The sequence below is a fragment of the Apium graveolens genome, chromosome 8 (assembly GCF_009905375.1).
Source record: "Apium graveolens cultivar Ventura chromosome 8, ASM990537v1, whole genome shotgun sequence".
Classification (NCBI taxonomy): domain Eukaryota; kingdom Viridiplantae; phylum Streptophyta; class Magnoliopsida; order Apiales; family Apiaceae; genus Apium; species Apium graveolens.
The window spans coordinates 224,551,894-224,571,408 of record NC_133654.1 but is presented as its reverse complement, the minus strand read 5'-3'; positions in this window follow the sequence as shown (position 1 = coordinate 224,571,408).

The following is a 19,515-nucleotide window of genomic DNA, read 5'->3' as shown; positions in this document are numbered from 1 at the left end:
CAAAGACTCGTATCCTGGTATAGCAAGAAACAACAATCTGTGTCAACTTCCACAGTTGAGGCTGAATACATAGCTACTGGAAGGTGATGTGCTCAAGTGCTTTGGATTAGAAATCAGCTAATGGATTATGGCCTAGTGTTACACAAAATTCCAATTATGTGTGACATTACTAGCGCTATATTTATTGTGGTTAATCCAGTTAATCATTCTAGAACAAAGCACATTGATGTAAGGTACCATTTTATTAGAGAACATGTTGCAAATAGTACCATTGAGCTCATTTTTGTTCCAACAGAAAAATAGTTAGCTAATATTTTTACTAAACCTTTGGATGAAGCAGCTTTCATTAGACTTGTAGGCGAAATTGGAATGCTAAATTGTTCATCCTAAAGGCAAGAACTCAGCTAATGTTTTACAGCAGATTGATTTCTAATAAATCAAAATCAATTTGATTTAATTGGAAATAAACTGGAATATGAGTTATAAATATTTCAGAAATCTCTGCATATTTATTTTTTAAAATTTAAAATGTAACTTGAAAATTTTCAATTTTAAGAAAACTATCTAAATGTTAATTCACATTTTTAATATGTGAAATTAGCACAAGACAAAATAAAAAGGAACAAAAGTATTTAGAGAGCTGAGTTCTCGATAAGTCTAATAGACTTCTCGACAAGCCATTTTAAGACTTCTCGAGTGAGTTTTCGATAAGTCATTTTTATAACTTCTCGAAGGACTCCTCGACAAGCTTTATTATGACTTTTCGGTAAGTCATTGTAGAGTTCTCTATAGGTGTTAACACACAGAGTTCTCTACAAGTATAAACTTTAGACTTGTCAATGACTCAGAACTGAGATAATATAACTCAATAAATTATTTTGGTAACATACTTCTGATAAAATTTATTTTGATTTTATTTTGATTTATTCAAATAAAAATTGGAAATAATTCAGTCCATCCAGGACAAACTGGGTATTTATTTGACATCTCGACAAGTGATTTTCTAGTTCTCTATAAGAGTCAGGAAAATGACATATCGATATGTATTTCTTCAATATGACTTCTCGATAAGCAAATCCCAAATGTCTATTTTTAGTTCTCGATAAGTCATTTACCTTTTACTATAAATACCCAGACATATCGACATACACCTCTTTACGCCTTCGAGATCTCTAATTGACATAATTTTTCCAAATCTAAACCGTTTTCTCTAATTTTAAGCTCTTTCTCTCTAATTTTTCTTACCCGCTATAATTCAAACTATTCCAATGGCATCAAACACAGTTACACCTTTCATCCCAAAGGAGGGCACCAATTATTTTTCTTTTACTGATGCAAATCAAGCTCCTGACAGTTTCAAGAGATTTGGTGGAGGTTCCAACACAGGATGAGCTAGCTGAGTTTATGGACTTCATCAACTACAGTGAAAGAATCAGCTTCGCTAGCCTGAACAAGAAGTATCTAAGGAGAGAATGGTCTTTCTTGTTTGATTCCATTGTGAGGGCCTTCACTTGCAGAAAGACAGGGTATGACAACATCTCAAGTGTTGTCCAGAAGCTGGTGTTCTTAATGCCCCACAATAGATACCTCAATGTAGGACATCTGATAATGGAGGAGCTAAGCACCAGGCTAACAATACCTTTGACTTCAAGAGGTAAGGAAATTTTTCTTCCTAGATTTATAATGTCTGCTTTAAATCATAAAGTGCATGACATTTATATGCTTAATGGTATAGATAGAACTAAAATAGGCAGTTATACACAAGTGTCCAAAGTTCTATTTGGTTCACTCATTACAAAGAACAAGGTACCTGTAAGTCTTAAAATCACTCCATTTATGATGGAGAGATTCAGGACTTACCCTTACCCAATGCCTGACATGAGGTCTACAATAACAAATAGTTCAGTAATGGCTCCTGTACATGTGAAAGAATAAATACGGGAATACCCACAGGGGCCTTCCCAAACTGAGACCCTTTCTTCTGTACCAGTAGAAGCTAGGAAACCAACCACTTCATCCCCTTAAAAAGGTGAAGTAAGTAAAAAGAAGAGAAAGAAGACACCTATCACTATAATAAATGAGAGTGGTGAGGATTAAACAGAACCAGAGTCAACCTTGATCAAGAAACCAAAGAAGGCAAAACAAACTGAGTTGACCATTCAAGCCACCTCTGCATCCTCCCAAAAGGATGTAGTTGAAAAAGAGGGATTAAAACAGACTCTAGGGGCATCCGATCAACAGGGTGTCTCTATTAAAAAGAGCACTCTCCTTAGTGCACCATGTAAAGAGTCTGCACTAACACTTGAACAAATTCAAGTGTATAAAAGAAGAAATAAGGATGGCACACACAAAGAAAATACATCTTTTGAAGCTCCCTTATCTATTCAGGGGGAGCTGCCAACACTCAATTTTGACATTCAAAATCAAATCTCTCAAATTTCTTCTTCATACAATCAAACACTTGAATCTGATTCTCAAGTGTTTCCAACATCATGTGACACGGTTCAAGAGACTGTGCTCACCACCCAGGACCCAAATTTAGTTGGTGAGAGGCTACATGTCGGGGTAGACCTTGATGACACCAACACAAACACAGGAGTTTCATCAATTTTTACTGAAGACCCCGTGGTAGTTTCAAATGCACCTTCACATGCAAATCAACCTTCACGAGGGTAGTACTCCTGGGGGGAGCTATCTAAATCCTCTCCAATTCAATTGGAGGTTCCTCTTGAAGGAACAACTCCCCTCAAAACCCTAGCTGAAATTGCACTCACAATTGAAGCTAGGAGTTCAATTGCCAATGATCCTGCTATGGGGAGGCAAGTACATCACATTCAAGTAACAATGCTTTTAAAGAAGTACAAGGGTTTGAGGCTAGATTACATGACATTAACCTAGTCAACTCCCCTCCAATTCCAACGGAGGTTCCCACCACAAGTGGAGAATAACAAACTGTCATAACCATAGTTCAACCTGTTAGTCAAACCGTGACATCTGTCACATGTGGTTCTATTGAATCTCTACCCTCCACTTCAAACCCAACAGACCAACCATCCACCTCTAACCCTTCTCAACCACAACCTCATTTGATCTCACAATGGCTACAGGAGACAGAAGCTCAACCAACAACTATCAATGATCTTTTAGTTGATCAATTGTCTGGACTTGCTCAAATTTCACAACAGTTTCTCACCTCAAACATGTCTAACCAAGATTACCAAGCTATCATGCTTTCCAATCAGACAGAGGTTCAAGAATAGCATGCCAAAATTGTAAAAAAAGCTGAACAAGATGTAAATTGTGATGCATGTTGGACAAAGACTATAGTTTAGAGATGGATGTAGTGTTAGCAAGGTTCAGGGAGGAGTACTTGACCATTCTTGGGAGTAATGCTAAATCTCTAACTCTAAAAGAAGTCTATGATGCAGTTAATGAGGTCTATAACTCTCAACTTAAAGCTTTTCATCTCTTTGGTAAAGCTCTAAAACTGCAATTGACTGATCATCAAGACAGAACAAGGAAACTGGTCAAGGATAAGCTAGATGAGATCATTCCTTCTCAGCTGGAAATCAAGAAAAAATTCTCAAGATTTACTGATCAAATGGTCAAGTTTGATTTATCATCTGTAGACAAGAGCATCAAGAATCTCAAGGAGTCATTTATTACTCTTCATGAAGTTATCCAACAACAAAATACCAATACTAATGATATCAGGGTTAAACCGGATCAACTCCATCAGGCTAGATATGAGCCATCTGCTCTTTTGATGAAAGGAATCAAGGAAGATGTGCAAGATACATTTGGCACTTCTCTATCTTCAAGCTCTCAACAACCACTGTTAATATCAACCAACTTGCAAATTCAATCTCTCCAATCTCAAGTCTCCACTTTGCAGTCAGCCAATGAGTCATTAACAACTCAAGTATCACAACTCACAACTATGGTCCAAAGTCAAGAGGCTGATATTCAAAACTTGGTGGACTCCCATAAGCATCTACAAATGCAGAATTCAGTCTCATTGGGAGCCATTATGAGAACTGTTAGATATATTTGTGATGTCATGTGTAATATGATTTGTGTTTAGTTTTCAGATCTTAACTAACAGGACAAATCAGTACTTAACTGGAAATCAGCACTTATATTGAAGACAAAACTTACGATATCAGAACTTAAGTTATCAGAACTTAAGTTATCAGAACTTAAGTTATCAGAAGATATTTATCAGGAGATAATATCAGGACTTAAGAAGACTTTCAGATAAGGCAGGCGGCTGATTGAAAGGAAAGAAGATCAAGATAAACGCAAGAAGAAATATGCATGAAGAAAGAATTATATGAAGAATAGAATACTTGGAAGAAAAGATAACTAGTTGATATATTTTAGGAAGGAGAATTATATTCCATATCAATTAGAACTTATCTTGTAACTGTGTAGTATATAAACACAGGCATAGGGTTTACACTATAGGTGTTATCTTAATCAAAGTTATTATTCTTTGTAACCCTAGCAGCTCTCGTGATAATTTGTTCATCACTGAGAGAGGACAGTTCCATATTGTAACAGAGTTTATTGTGTTGAATAAAATTTGTTTTCTGTTACTTGAGTTCTTATATTCGATTTGATTGTAGTAAACACTGTATTCAACCCCCTTCTACAGTGTGTGTGACCTAACAAGTGGTATCAAAGCAGATCTATTAACACACATACAGTTTAAGATCTAAAAACAATCATGTCTGAAACAGAAACTCAAACCAAGCCAACCAAAACTGAAGAACCTCCAAAAACCATAACCCATAGTCGATATGAGACTATAAGAGTTCCCATGTTGAAACCTTCTGAGTATTCCATATGGAAAGTAAAGATGACTATATTTCTGGAAGCTACAAATCCAGAATATCTCGACAGGATTAATGAAGGACCACATATGCCAACCAAACTCTCTATGGAAGTTGCAGGTCAGCCATCAAATTATGTACCAAAGGAGAAAAGTGATTATACTGCTGAAGATATCTCATCGATTGCAAATGATGCAAAGGTAAGACACTTGCTGCATAGTGCCCTTGATAATGTCATGTCAAATAGGGTAATTCAATGCAGGACTGTAAAAGAGATATGGGATGTTTTGGAAACAAGGTGTCAGGGAACTGATTCAATCAAGAAGAACATGAAGACTATACTTGTTGTGTATATGTTGTGTACTTGATGATTTCATGAACAAAACATCTTGGTAGATTTTACTTAGTGAAATTATGTAGCACTCGACGGATAAGATTTAAAGTCCCGACGGATGACTCAATATAGTCCCGACAGATGATGACTTATTATCCATCGAGTGAGTAGCTTATGTAATAATAAGTCTGTAGCACATTTCTGCATACACATTGTTTAGAATTTGTAGTAGTACTTAAGTCATGTTGACTTTAGTTAGATATGCAGAATATGTTGATTAATTGTACATAAATGATGTCTTGTAATTCTGCATAAGTGAAATGAAGTCAAGTGCCTGAATGCTACCCGACGGATAAACTACAATGAATTCGACGGATGATCAACAACCCGACGGATGATCAATAACTCGACGGATGATCAATAACCCGATGGATAAAGAATTCAAATATCTGTTGACAGTGACAACACAGTCACATGCGTCGAGTGGATGCAAATGGAATGTGGTAGCCTATTCAACTGGGTTTTCGAGAACAAAGAAGCATTGCCATTTCCATGCTATTATGAAGATATTCAAAGATGCTAGAATAGAGTAATGAAGTAGCATTGTAATAGACTAGATAGTTTTTTTTATTATCCTGTCTCATTACTTTGTAATCTTGGGGATATATAAACCAAGAAGTAGCAACTAAGGAACTATCGAATCTGAGAAACAAGCAGAGAAACATTTGTAAGCAGAATCCTTAGCATTTCTCTGCATTCTTAGTTGTTCAATTATTGTAAGCAGCTGTGAGCATTTTGCACACACGATTCTCTCAATATATATTATATATCTCAGGTGGAATCATTCAAATCCACCAGAAAGTTTTTAAAGACTCCTATTTTTAATTAATTGTGTTTTGATTCATTTAAGTAACTATTCCGCATTATGCTAATCAATTCACGCTTATATATATATTTGAGTGAGAACATTTTTATTTCAAGAAAAAGTTTCAAGAATTCCATTCAACCCCCTTTCTGTAATTCTTGTTATATTGTTAAGGGACTAACAATTGGTATCAGAGCAAGCTCTTAACTTACAAAGAGTGTAAAGATCAAAACAATACAGCAAGATGAACAAGAAGGATATTGGAGTCAAGATCCCTTTTCTGGATAAAGATAATTACCATCATTGGAAGGTAAATATGCATCTTCATTTCCTTTCTCAAGATGAGGCCTATGTTGACTGCATAGAAAGAGGCCCTCATGTTCCAATGAGAGCTGCAACAGGAAGTGAGCCATCAGTCCCCAAGCCAAGGCATAAATGGTCTGATCCTGATATTGAACAAGTCAGGAAGGATAAAAAGGCCATGAATATCCTGTTTAATGGAGTTGATGGAGATATGTTTGACAACATTATCAACTGCAAAACTTCCAAGGATGTTTGGGATACAATACAGATCATCTGTGATGGCACTGAGCAAGTTAGAGAAAACAAGATGCAACTCCTGATTCAGCAATATGAGCATTTTCATAATGAAGAAAATGATTCTCTTACTGACATTTTTAGTAGGTTTCAAAAACTACTAAATGCTCTAAAGTTGCATGGAAGGGCCTATCAGACAAAAGACTCCAATCTGAAATTCCTTAGATCTCTTCCAAAGGAATGGAAACCAATGACAGTCTCATTAAGAAACTCACAAGATTATAAGGAGTTTACTTTGGAGAGACTGTATGGCATCCTGAAAACTTATGAGCTTGAAATAGAGCAAGATGAGAGGATGGAGAGAGGAAAGAAGAAAGAAGGATCCATTGCACTAGTTGCTGAGTTGGAAAAAGAGAAGGAGATGAAGATGGAAGTTGTTGAGTCAACTTCAAGGGTCTGTGAAAGCAAGGGCAAGGGGCTTGCAGTAGAAAGTGAAGATTCTTTGAGCCAAGATGACATGGAAGACATTGATGAACACCTAGAATTTCTTTCCAGGAGATTTTCCAAGCTCAAGTTCAAGAAGAACTTTAGAGCAGCCAAGCCAAATAGAAACATGGTGGATAAATCAAAATTCAAATGTTTCAAATGTGGCTTGGCAGGGCATTTTGCCAGTGAGTGTAGGAAGTCAGATTCCAACAAGAAAAAGTTTGAGCCTGTGGATTATAAGCAAAAATACTTTGAGCTGCTCAAACAAAAGGAAAGGGATTTCATAACACAAGAAAATGACTGGGCAGCAGATGGTCTGGATGAAGTTGAAGATGTCAGCTATGTCAATCTAGCCCTAATGGCCAAGTCTGATGAAATAGAAACAAGTTCTTCAAGTAATCAGGTAATTACTACAAACCTTGCACATTTATCTAAAGCTGAGTGTAATGATGCTATAAATGACATGTCTACTGAGTTATATCATTTGCGTGTTACACTTAAGTCTCTTACTAAAGAAAATGCTAAAATCAAGGAAAAGAATTTGTTTTTGAGTGAGAGAAATAATGTGCTTGAGTCTCAGTTCATTGATTTTGAAAAGTTAAGAATTGAGTGTAAGATTGCCAAGGAGGAATTAACTGAGTCCTTGAAGAAAGAAGAAATTATGAAAAAACAGCTCGAGCTTGAACATGAGGTGATTAAGGCATGGAAAACATCTAGGGATGTCCATGCTCAAATCACCAAAGTTCAAGGAATTGAGTCTTTCTGTGATGCAGCCTGGAAAAAGAACAAAGAGAAACTAGAACCAAATTTGGTGGATGGAGTGCTAACAGATGTAGACTCGACGGATGATGAGGATCATCCGTCGGATAACAAAAAGGGTTATCCGTCGAATGATGAAAACCCTCATCCGTCGACTGTAAGCAAGCCCATCAGTAAAGCCAAACTTGTTAAGCTGAATGAGAAGTATGGTTCTGTTTCCAAGAACTTTGTTTCAGGAGAATTGAGCCAGGTTAAGAAAGGGAAAAAGGCTAATGTTGGTCACATGACTGTCAAACAGTTAAGTGACAGACTTGAAAAGATTGAGGTAAAAACAGAGACTAAAAAAGAAAATAATAGAAATGGTAAAGTAGGGATTAACAAACACAATAACTACACACCTGATAAATATGCTCCAAGAAAAATCCGTGTCAAGTGTGGTAGTGTAAATCATTTGTCTGTTAATTGCAAATCTGTCATGCCTACTTCCATGTCTGTGCCACCTCACTTTCCTAACATGAATGCCATGCCTCCCATGCCTATGAATGCTATGTCTATACAGAATATGAATGCATAGTTTGCTAACATGCCATTTGCACCAAATCCTTATTATGCTGCCTTTAGTATGACACAAATGCCATTTAGCATGCCTTACTGGAATAACATGTTTACTAATAGCATGCCATTTCCTGTTGATTATAATATGCATGATAATTCTGTTGCAATGAATGGTTTCAAAGGCTCAACTCAAATGACCAAGGATGAATATGATATCCCTAAGTCAAATGAGATAAAGCCTAAGAAACAGAAAAAGAAAGCTAACAAGGCAGGACCCAAGGAAACTTGGGTACCAAAATCAACTTGATTTGATTTTGATGTGTGCAGGGAAACAGAAAGAATCTTTGATACTTGGATAGTGGTTGTTCAAGACACATGACTGGTGATTCTACCCTGCTCACAAAGTTTAAGGAGAGAGCTGGCCCAAGTATTACTTTTGGAGATGACAGCAAGGGTTATACAGTGGGATATGGCTTGATTTCAAAGGACAATGTCATCATTGAGGAGGTTGCCTTAGTGGATGGTCTCAAACATAATCTGTTGAGTATCAGCCAACTTTGTGATAAAGGCAACTCAGTAACCTTCAACTCAGAAGCCTGTGTTATGACTTATAAAAGAAGCAACAAAGTGGTTCTCACTGGTGTGAGAAAAGGAAATGTGTACCTAGATGATTTCAACTCATCTAATGCAGAAAAGGAAAGTAAGTCAAGATAAAAGTTGGCTATGGCACAAGAAGCTATCCCATTTAAACTTCAAGACCATGAATGAGCTAGTAAGGAAAGAACTGGTTAGAGGCATTCCTCTAGTGGAGTTTTCTAAGGATGGACTGTGTGATGCCTACCAAAAAGGGAAGCAGATTAAAGCATCATTCAGGAAGAAACTTGATTCAACAATTGAAGAACCTTTACAACTGCTACACATGGATTTGTTTGGACCAGCAAATTTGTTGTCTATCTCATGGAAAAGATTTTGCCTAGTAATTTTAGATGATTTCTCAAAGTTCTCTTGGACATATTTCCTAAAGTCTAAAGATGAGGCTGGTGAAATCATCATCAATCACTTAAGGCAAGTCAATAATCATCCTGATTTCAAGATTAGAAGAATCAGGAGTGACAATGGAACTGAGTTCAAGAATTCTATCATGAGAGCATTTTGTGAGGAAAATGGGATTTTGCATGAGTTTTCAGCAGCAAGAAATCCACAACAGAATGGAGTAGTGTAAAGGAAGAACATATCACTTATTGAAGCTGCAAGGATAATGCTTGAAGAATCTAAACTGCCAACATATTTCTGGGCTGAAGCCGTTAATACTGCATGCTACACTCAGAATATTTCTCTGGTTAATCAAGCAAGATGCATGACTCCCTATCAATTATTTAAGAACAAGAAGCCAACTCTAAACTTTCTTCATGTCTTTGGCTGCAAATGCTATATTCTGAGAAATCAAACAGATCAAAATGGGAAATTTGATGCTAAAGCAGATGAAGGAATTTTTGTTGGATATGCTGTTGGTAAAGCATATAGAGTCTACAATCTAAGAACCAACATTATTGTGGAATCAATACATGTTGTGTTTGATGATAAAAAGATTGAAGGACTGCAAGATGGATATTAGCATGAGAGCCTCAAATTTGATAATGTGGAGATGGTTAGTGATGACAGTGATGATGAAAGTGATCAAGAAACAGTATCTAAGGATAATGCAGAAAAGTCTACTATCAATGAAGCACAAAACTCAACATCTGTCGAGTTGCATAATGCTTCATCCGTCGGTAGGCAATCTGTGTTATCCGTCGGGAGACAACCAGCTTCATCCGTCGGTACTCAAAACTTACCATCCGTCGGGTTATCAAGAGAAGCTGGAAATCAAGATAGATCACCTATAGAAAGTTCCCCTTTCTCAAATCAAAGATCCACAAACTCAGGGGGAGTTTCTAACAATCAAAACTCAATCACACATCAAGACAACAATGAGGCCTCTTCATCTAGAGCTAATCTACCTCAACAAAGAAAATGGACAAAAGATCACCCCTTTGAGCTTATTATTGGTGATGTTTCTTCTAGAGTTCAAACAAGGAGAACAACTCAAGAAGAATGTCTATACATCAGCTTTCTTTCCAAGGAAGAACCAAAGAAGGTAGAAGAAGCTTTCTTGGATCCTGATTGGATTTTAGCTATGCAGGAGGAGCTAAACCAATTTGAAAGGAATAATGTATGGAAGCTGGTGCCCAAGCCTAAAGGAAAGAATCCAATAGACACCAAATGGGTATTCAGAAACAAGATGGATGAAAATGGCATAGTAGTCAGGAACAAAGCTAGATTGGTTGCTAAGGGCTATTGTCAACAAGAAGGAATATATTTTGATGAAATATTTGCTCCTGTTGCAAGACTTGAAGCCATCAGAATCTTCTTAGCCTATGCAACCCATGCCAATTTCAAGGTCTATCAAATGGATGTCAAAAGTGCCTTTCTGAATGGAGATTTGGAGGAGGAAGTCTATGTCAGTCAACCTCCAGGTTTTGAAGATCCGAATTTTCCAGATCATGTCTATTATCTCTTGAAAGCACTTTATGGACTGAAGCAAGCACCTAGAGCCTGGTATGACACTTTATCAAAGTTTCTTTTGGAAAATCACTTCACAAGAGGTACTGTAGATAAAACTTTATTTTTCAGAAATGTTAATGGTTCTAGTATACTTGTTCAAATTTATGTAGATGATATTATTTTTGGCTCTACAGATGAGAAACTTTGCAAAAAGTTTGCCAAATTGATGCAAAGTAAGTATGAAATGAGTATGATGGGAGAACTGACTTACTTTCTTGGTTTACAAGTTAAGCAAGTTAGTGATGGAATATTCATTAGTTAAACTAAATACATTTTTGATCTTTTAAAGAAGTTTGATCTAATGGATTGAACATCTGCAAAAACTCCCATGGCCACTGCAACTAAGCTTGAATTAAACACTACTGAAAAGTATGTGGATATTTCAAGTTATAGGGGCATGGTTTGCTCACTTTTGTACGTAACAGCTAGTAGGCCATATATAATGTTTGCTACATGTTTATGTGCTAGATTTCAGGCTGATCCTAGAGGATCTCACTTAATAGCTATTAAGAGAATTTTCAGATATCTCAAGGGAACACCAAAACTTGGCATTTGGTACCCTAGAGATTCTGGTTTTGATCTAACTGGTTATTCAGATGCAGATTATGCAGGTTGTAGAATTGATAGAAAAAGTACAACATGAACCTGTCAATTTCTAGGAAACAAGCTTGTGTCCTGGTTCAGTAACAAGCAAAACTCAATTTCTACTTCTACAGCTAAAGCTGAATATATTATTGCTGGTAGTTGCTGTGCACATAATTTATGGATGAAAAATCAATTTCTAGACTATGGTTTGCAAGTTGTGAGGATTCCTATTTTCTGTGATAACACAAGTATAATTTCCATCACTGAAAATCTAGTACAACATTCAAGGACAAAGCACATAGATATCAAGTACCACTTCATAAGGGAACATGTAATGAATGGTACTGTGGAGCTACATTTTGTTCCAAGTGAGAAGCAGCTTGCAGATATCTTTACCAAGCCACTGGATGAATCCACCTTTTCAAGGTTGGTAAGTGAGTTAGGTATGCTTAGTTATTCCTAAATCTATATGAGTTAATTTGCTAGTTGAAATGCAGCCAGAAATTTAATTGATTTCTCAGTCTAGGATGAAATTTTGGCTAAGTCAAAATTTACATCTCGACGGATGATCTTTATCCATCGAGTTTAATCATCCGTCGGTATACTATTTGCTAATAAAAATCAATTATCTTTCTGGAATATTTTATGACTCGACGGATAACCATTTTATCCTCATCCGTCGAATTGTCTTAATCTTAGCCGTTAATTCCTTGTACATTATCCATCGAGTATACTTACAGTTTGTAAGCATAACACGACGGATAATGAGTGGAATTTTAACAGTTTATTTTAAACGGCTATTTTAGGCAATTTCTATTGGTTACTTTATTTTACTTTATTATTTTTAACAGTTATTTTTGAGATCGTATAAAAGCGTATTTCATTTCAATCGCTTTTCTTTTATCATTCTCAATTCAACTGCTCTAATTTCATTCTCTCTCAAAACACTTACTCTCTTTCTCTTCAAGCTCTTATTCTCTAACAATGGCACCCGTTGTAAAGATTATGTCTCAAACTGGGTTCATTTATGAGAAGAACAATTTCACTGCACTAGTGAACAAGGGTATTTAGCAATCTGGTGACTATCACAAGATGATGGACTTTGTGAAGAATTGCAAGCTCAATTATGCCATGCTGGAATCACCCACAATCTTCTGTGAAGTTGTTGAAGAGATGTGGACCACTGCTACCTACAACTCAACAGATAAGACAATCACACTCACCATTAAAGGTAAAGAGTTCTGTATTAATAGTGATGTTATAAAAGCATGTTTCAAGATTCCTGATAATACTGTGACCTCACCACACACTGACACTGATATAATGAATATGCTTAATTCCATGAACTATGCTCTTTCTACTTCTAAGTTAAGTGATATTAGGAGAATGGGTCTTAGGAAAGAATGGAGTTTTATGTGTGATGTTGTGACAAAGCTCTTTTCAGGCAAAGTCAGTAATTTTAATTTAGTCAATATCTCAATGCTTAACATGCTCTACATGCTAGTTACAGATAAATTCTATAATTTCAGTGACCTTGTCTTGTTTGAGTTAGGCTTTAAATTAGGAGAGTTAAATAAAAGAGGTAAAAATGTGTATTTTGCTAGATTCTTTATGATGTTAGCTAACCATCTCTGTGAAGAGATTGTGCTTGAGAACCCTAACAACAAACTAGATTGTTGGGTTCAAGAGAGAAGGCTCATTGCAGATTTGAACAGGGCCAATCATCACAAGGATGTGCCATTGTTCTATTTTCCTGTAATGCAAGCACCTCAGGTAAGTGAGGTAAGTTCATCTATCCCTACCACTATTCCAACCTCTCTAATTTCTTTGAGTTCCAGTGTGGCTATGGCAACTGTGTCAATGACCAAACAGTTGCCTACCCAAGCTACCAAAACTGCAAAACTTTTCAACCAAAACTGCAAAAATTTTCGAACCCAAATCAAAGAAAGCCCCCTCTGGTATCTCCCAAAAGATTCCAGTTGAAAAATCCACTAAAACCAAAGAGGGGAGTGTGAAGGAGGGCAAGATAGGTGAGGGAAGGGGTGAACATAAAAGAAACCCCAAGAATAAGGTTGGAGAGTTGAGTGGATCCCAGCCTAGCCACACTGCAGTTTCCCAACAAACTGCAGTGCTTAAAAAGGATAAAAGCTCATTTCTAGCTGCATCCTCCCAAAAGGATGTAGTTATTGAACAAAGCTCTCAACCAAGAGCACATGCCAAGAGGGTTAGGGAGGGTTAGGGACACAAGCTCACCCCAAACTTATGCCAGAAAGAAGAAATCTAAAACCCTTGGGGATGCACAGGGTACACACACTGTGCAAACTGGTGCTAAAGACACAGTCACTGCACCTTTACAAATTCAGTTTGATGTGGCTCCAATAAATGTTGAGTCACAGCCAAAATCTCTAGTCATAGAAGCACCTCAAACACCAAACTCACCAACAAATTCTCTGGATATGGATATGATAAACACATCAATTCCTGATTCCCCTTCTTTAACTCTGTTAGGGAAGCCAAAATCTAGTGCAAGTGAGCATCATCTTTTAGATGATTTGTTGGCTCACTTGCCAATTCTTTCAGGAACTGTTGTATCATCTGTGCCCAAAATATCTTCAATCAGCACAGAGTCAACAATAGTTTCTATTCCCAGTTCATTCATTTCTACTCTCTCGACGAATATTGCTCATCCGTCGAGGAGTGATTGTATCGTGACGGATAAGCTTCACATCAGTTATCCGCCGGATAGCAAAACCACTCACTCAATGGATATCACTCATCCGTCGAGTATCTCAGTACAACTTCAAACTTTATTTATTTCAAGTGCAGAAGATTTAGTGGTTGTACAGTCACTCTTAGGTTTGAGAGAGAAGAGTGTTTTGAGTGAGAGTCTGGGTTGCTCCCAGGAAAAAGGAGAGGAAATGAGTGAAACTATGCAATCCATTTCTTCGAGATTGGAAAAAGAAAGTGAAAGGAGTCCCAACTTAGTAGGTGAAGGTGAGGGTGTGAGGGTGGGGAGCCAGGGTGAGACCCTGATACAACAAAAGAGAGAAAATGAGAGAAATGCAGGTACTGGAGCTATAAGGATGGATGTCATTGCTAGTGAGTCAATGAATGTCCAGGATGCAGACAGGGAGGGACTATCTCAGCATCCTAAAGCTGTTATAGATTCCACCTCCCTTGATGCTGAGGCATTTACTCACCCTGTTCCAGCTTATCAACTTCTAGCTGAACAGGGCAATGACAATGCAGAAAGGATGCTGAATTTGGTGCATACCACACATTCTATGATGAGAGCTAAGGATGCCATCACAGCTTTGCCTTCTACAGCTGGTGATGTGGACTATGAGACTGGTGGATCAGCTGATTTCTTTGGTGATGGGAGTGGGGATAGTGAAGATGAGGCAATGGACATAGAGGGAGAAGTAGGTTCAAGTTCAAGATCAGGTATGCCATCATGGGAATTTTCAAAGTACTGTGATGAGCACTACTTCAAGACAACCCTGATCCAGCTAATCAATCAGACAAATACTGCTCTTCAAACCACTACTAATGCCAGCACCAAGAAGCTTCTTCAGGCACATCTAGCCTCCCTGCAACTTCAACAAATCCAAGGCTTCCAACATGCTAGGGATGTAAACACCATGAAGAATGATATTGAGGAGATGAAGAAGGCCATTTCAGACAAGATGGATTCTAAACTTCCAGAGGCTACAATGCTTGACATCAAGAGGAAATTAAGGAAAAATTTTGATATGTCAACCAAGATAGATGCCTTGGACACAAGAATGTCAGCCATGGAAGCATCTTTAACAACCATTCATCTTCATCAAGCTCAACAGACAAATTTACTTCAAAAATTGGTGGCTGCTCAAACCCCCTCCTCCAATCAACTTGATGATAACAAAAAGGGGGAGAAAGGACCAAGTGAGGGGGAGAGACTTCAGATTCAGATCAGGAAAAGAATTGTGCCTTCAATTACTATTTCAAAGCCACCAGTTACAGACAGTATAGATCTGATCAATGCAACAACAGCCAATATAAGAGCAGCTGATAAGGAGAAGTTGAGTTTAGTCAACTGGGAGAAGATTGAACTTGTCAAGGAGCCATTTAAGTCAGCCATCCATCACTCTCAAGTCAAGCAAATTAGTGTGAATGAGATGAGCATGAACTATCTGGAAAGAGGACAGCCATCCTGCATCAAATCTCCAAAGGTTGAAACAATTCTGAAACCAAGGGTAAACTACTCAAAATCATCATTGAAGAACCCTTTGGATACTGTGCATGAGACACCTAAGCCTGATGAAAAGAAGCTTCTGTCAAGGTCAATTGCTTTCTACAAAGATCCAGCTGATTCAGCTTCTAAAAGAAGAATTGCTAAAATTTTCAGGAATGGGAAAGAAATTTGTGTGGTGACTGGACATCCTCAATTTGCTCAAGAAAAGAGAGAAGAAAAGGCTAGATTGAAGCAGGAAAAGAAGCAAGCTGCTCTGGATGCTAAAAAGACTAAACAAAAGAAAGAGCAAATTGCTATCTTGGACAAGCTACATGCTGTAAATACATCACAACAAATTCCTTCTCAGCCATCTGAAGTTATTGAAACAAAGAAGCAAGTTGAACAACAGAAGAAATCTCCAAGAATCAAGAAATTGGCTAAAAGAACTAAAAGGAAACTGGACGTTGTTGATAAAGAATTGGAGAATCAATTTCCCAAGGAATCCACTCCAACTACAACTCAAGCATCAAAACCCTCTGTGGTATTTGAAGATATCAAGGTGGTGGATCCTTACAGGAACATCCATGGTGAACCTATTGTGCCTAAGGATGAACCAGTAGAATGGGAGAACATACCAATTCCTGACTTCTATTTGCCAATCCTTAACAAGCCAAGAAGAACAAAGTCAAGAGCAGTCAAGAAAGTGAAGCTGTCACCTCTCAAATCCAAATCAGTAGTCAAAGCTCAATCTAAAGTCAATAAGGGAGATTACATTTGTCACAAAGAAGAAAAGCTGGTCAGAAGCTTCAGATTCTGAGGATGAGGAAAACTATGCCTTGATGGCAAATGCTGATAGCAGTTCTGATACTGCTGACATAAAGGTACCTCAAACTACTTATGCCTTTCATACTGATGATATTACTGAGTTGAGAAGATATCTTAAAACCATGTTCATTAGTTACAAAGATCAAACTTTAACATGTGAAAGATTAACTTCTGAAAATCTTGCTTATAAAAAGAGGAATGATTATTTAGAAAAAGAGTTAGTCATGTTCCATCAAACTCAGAAAGATAGAGATGATGCCTTTTATGTTAGGGATGAAGTGCTAAAAATGAATGAATCTCTAAAAACTGAGTTAGAAAAGGAAAGAGAGATTATCAGGACTTGGACTAACTCTGGTAGAGCAACTCAGGATATTCTTAGTAGTGGAAACTGGAAAGAGGCTTAGGTTATGGAGATGATAAGAACAGTAAGGGAACTGTAGAAACTGAGCCTATAGTTGTTAAACAAAAACCAAAGCTAAATCCTGTTAAGTTTGTAACTGCAAAGTCTGATATTGAGAAATCAGAAGTTAAGGAGAAATTAACTTCTGACAAATCTAAACAGGATAAGCCAACTGAAGTTAACATAGGCTTAATGACTAAGAAGCAGCTTAAGCATAAGCTGAAACAAGTTAAGAATGTAAACAAGGTAAATCCACCTAGGAAAAATAGGAATGGAAAGGAAGGTGTGAACAAAAGTAACAATTATAAGCCTGTTCCTAATGCTCCTAGAAAAACATGTCGTAACTGTGGAAATTCTAACCATCTGGCTTCTTTTTGCAGGAAGAATAAGAACATAAACTCCTTACCCTCAGAGTCAGGAGTTAAGAGTCAGTCTGTTAGATATAAGCCACAAAATCCTTGTTTTCATTGTGGTAGTTTATGGCATTCCATTTATACTTGTAAGGAATATCATAGTTTGTACTATGATTATTATCAAATAAAACCTTCTTTAAAGAAAGTTAGCATTATTCCTTCTAGTGTAAGTTCTGATGCAAAGTCTGATATTGCAAATTCTGATAAGAAAACTTTTAACATAAACCCTGATGCTAAATTCGCGGTAAATGTTAATAAACTTAATAAGGCCAAAGGATCCAAGCAAGTTTGGGTCCTTAAAACTAATCATTAGTGGTCTTTGTGATTGCAGGGCAACATGAAAAACATCCTAGTTCTGGAAAGTGGATGTTCAGGATATAGGACTGGAAATAAAGCCCTGCTATCAGACTTTGTGGAAAAAGCTGGCCAAGGTGTTTCTTATGGAGATGGCAATATGGGAAAAACTCTGGGATATGGCAATATCAATCTTGGGAATGTCATCATTGAAAAAGTAGCTCTGATCTCAGGACTTAAACACAATCTGTTGAGTGTTAGTCAAATCTGTGACAGAGGTTATCATGTGGATTTCTTTGAAGAACACTGTGAAGTTATAAGCAAATCTACATGCAAAGTTATTCTGAAATGATACAGGCATGGTAACATTTATGAAGCCAAGCTTTCAACAAGTACTAATGGTTCTGCAATTTTTCTGTTGAGTAGAGTATCAAATGAAGAAAGCTGGAATTGGCACAAGAAACTCTCTCATTTAAATTTCAACAATATAAATGAACTAGTCAAGAAAGATCTTGTGAGAGGACTGCCAAAATCAGTATTTGCTCCTGATGGCCTTTGTGATTCATGTCAGAAGGCAAAATAAAGAAAATCTTCATTCAAGAGCAAGACTGAATCATCAATTCTTGAGCCTTATCACCTACTACATGTTGATCTATTTGATCCAGTAAATGTCATGTTTATTGCAAAGAAGAAATATGCTATGGTCATAGTGGATGAGTTCACCAGATACACATGAATGTATTTCTTGCACACAAAAAGTGAAACTGCATCTATCTTGATTGATCATGTCAAGCAACTGGATAAATTGGTCAAAGATTCTGTGAAGATCATAAGAAGTGATAATGGCACTCAGTTCAAGAATTTGATTATGGAAGAGTTCTGCAAAAACCATGGAATAAAGCAGGAATTCTCTGCTCCTGGAACTCCACATCAAAATGGAGTTGTTGAAAGAAAGAATAGAACTCTTATTGAAGCTGCACGAACTATGCTTGATGAAGCAAATTTACCAACCTACTTTTGGGCTGAAGCTGTGCAGACTGTTTTTTTTTACTCAGAATGCAACACTTATCAACAAGCATGGAAAAACACCATATGAGATGGTGAAGAAAAAGAAGCCAAATATGAAGTATTTTCATGTATTTGGATGCAAGTGTTTTGTTCTTAAGATTCATCCCGAACAGTTATCCAAATTTGATCTAAAAGCTGATGAAGGAATTTTTGTTGGATATCCACTTTCCACACAAGCCTTCAGAGTCTACAATTTAAGAACAAGGGTTGTCATGGAATCTATCAATGTCTCTTTTGATGATAAGAAGATTGCTGGACTTGAAGATTTCAATGATCATGATCAGCTCAGATTTGAAAATGAAGTTTTAAATTCTGATTCTGTAAATCCTGATAGTCTAAATCCTGATACTGCAAAATCTGATGGATTAAACTCTGATGTTATTGAAATTGTGGTGACTACGCCAAAGGAAAATGCACCTGTGCAGGGGGGAGCATATTGAAGATCCAACCACATCTCAAGAAGCATCAGAACCTACAACAGGCTCTTCAAGTTCTGATGGGCCAAGTTATGATAATTCTGGAAACTCATGTTCTGATATTTCTGGAAACTCAAATTCTGAAGGATCCAACTCAGAGAGCATAATTTTAGGGGGAGCATCATAAAATGTTGATGGAGACAGCATGGATCATGGGGGAGCATCCAGTTCTAGAGATAACCTTCCATCTACAAGGAAGTGGACAAAAGCACATACACCTGACTTAATTATTGGAAATCCTGATGCATGTGTCAGAACTAGAACAA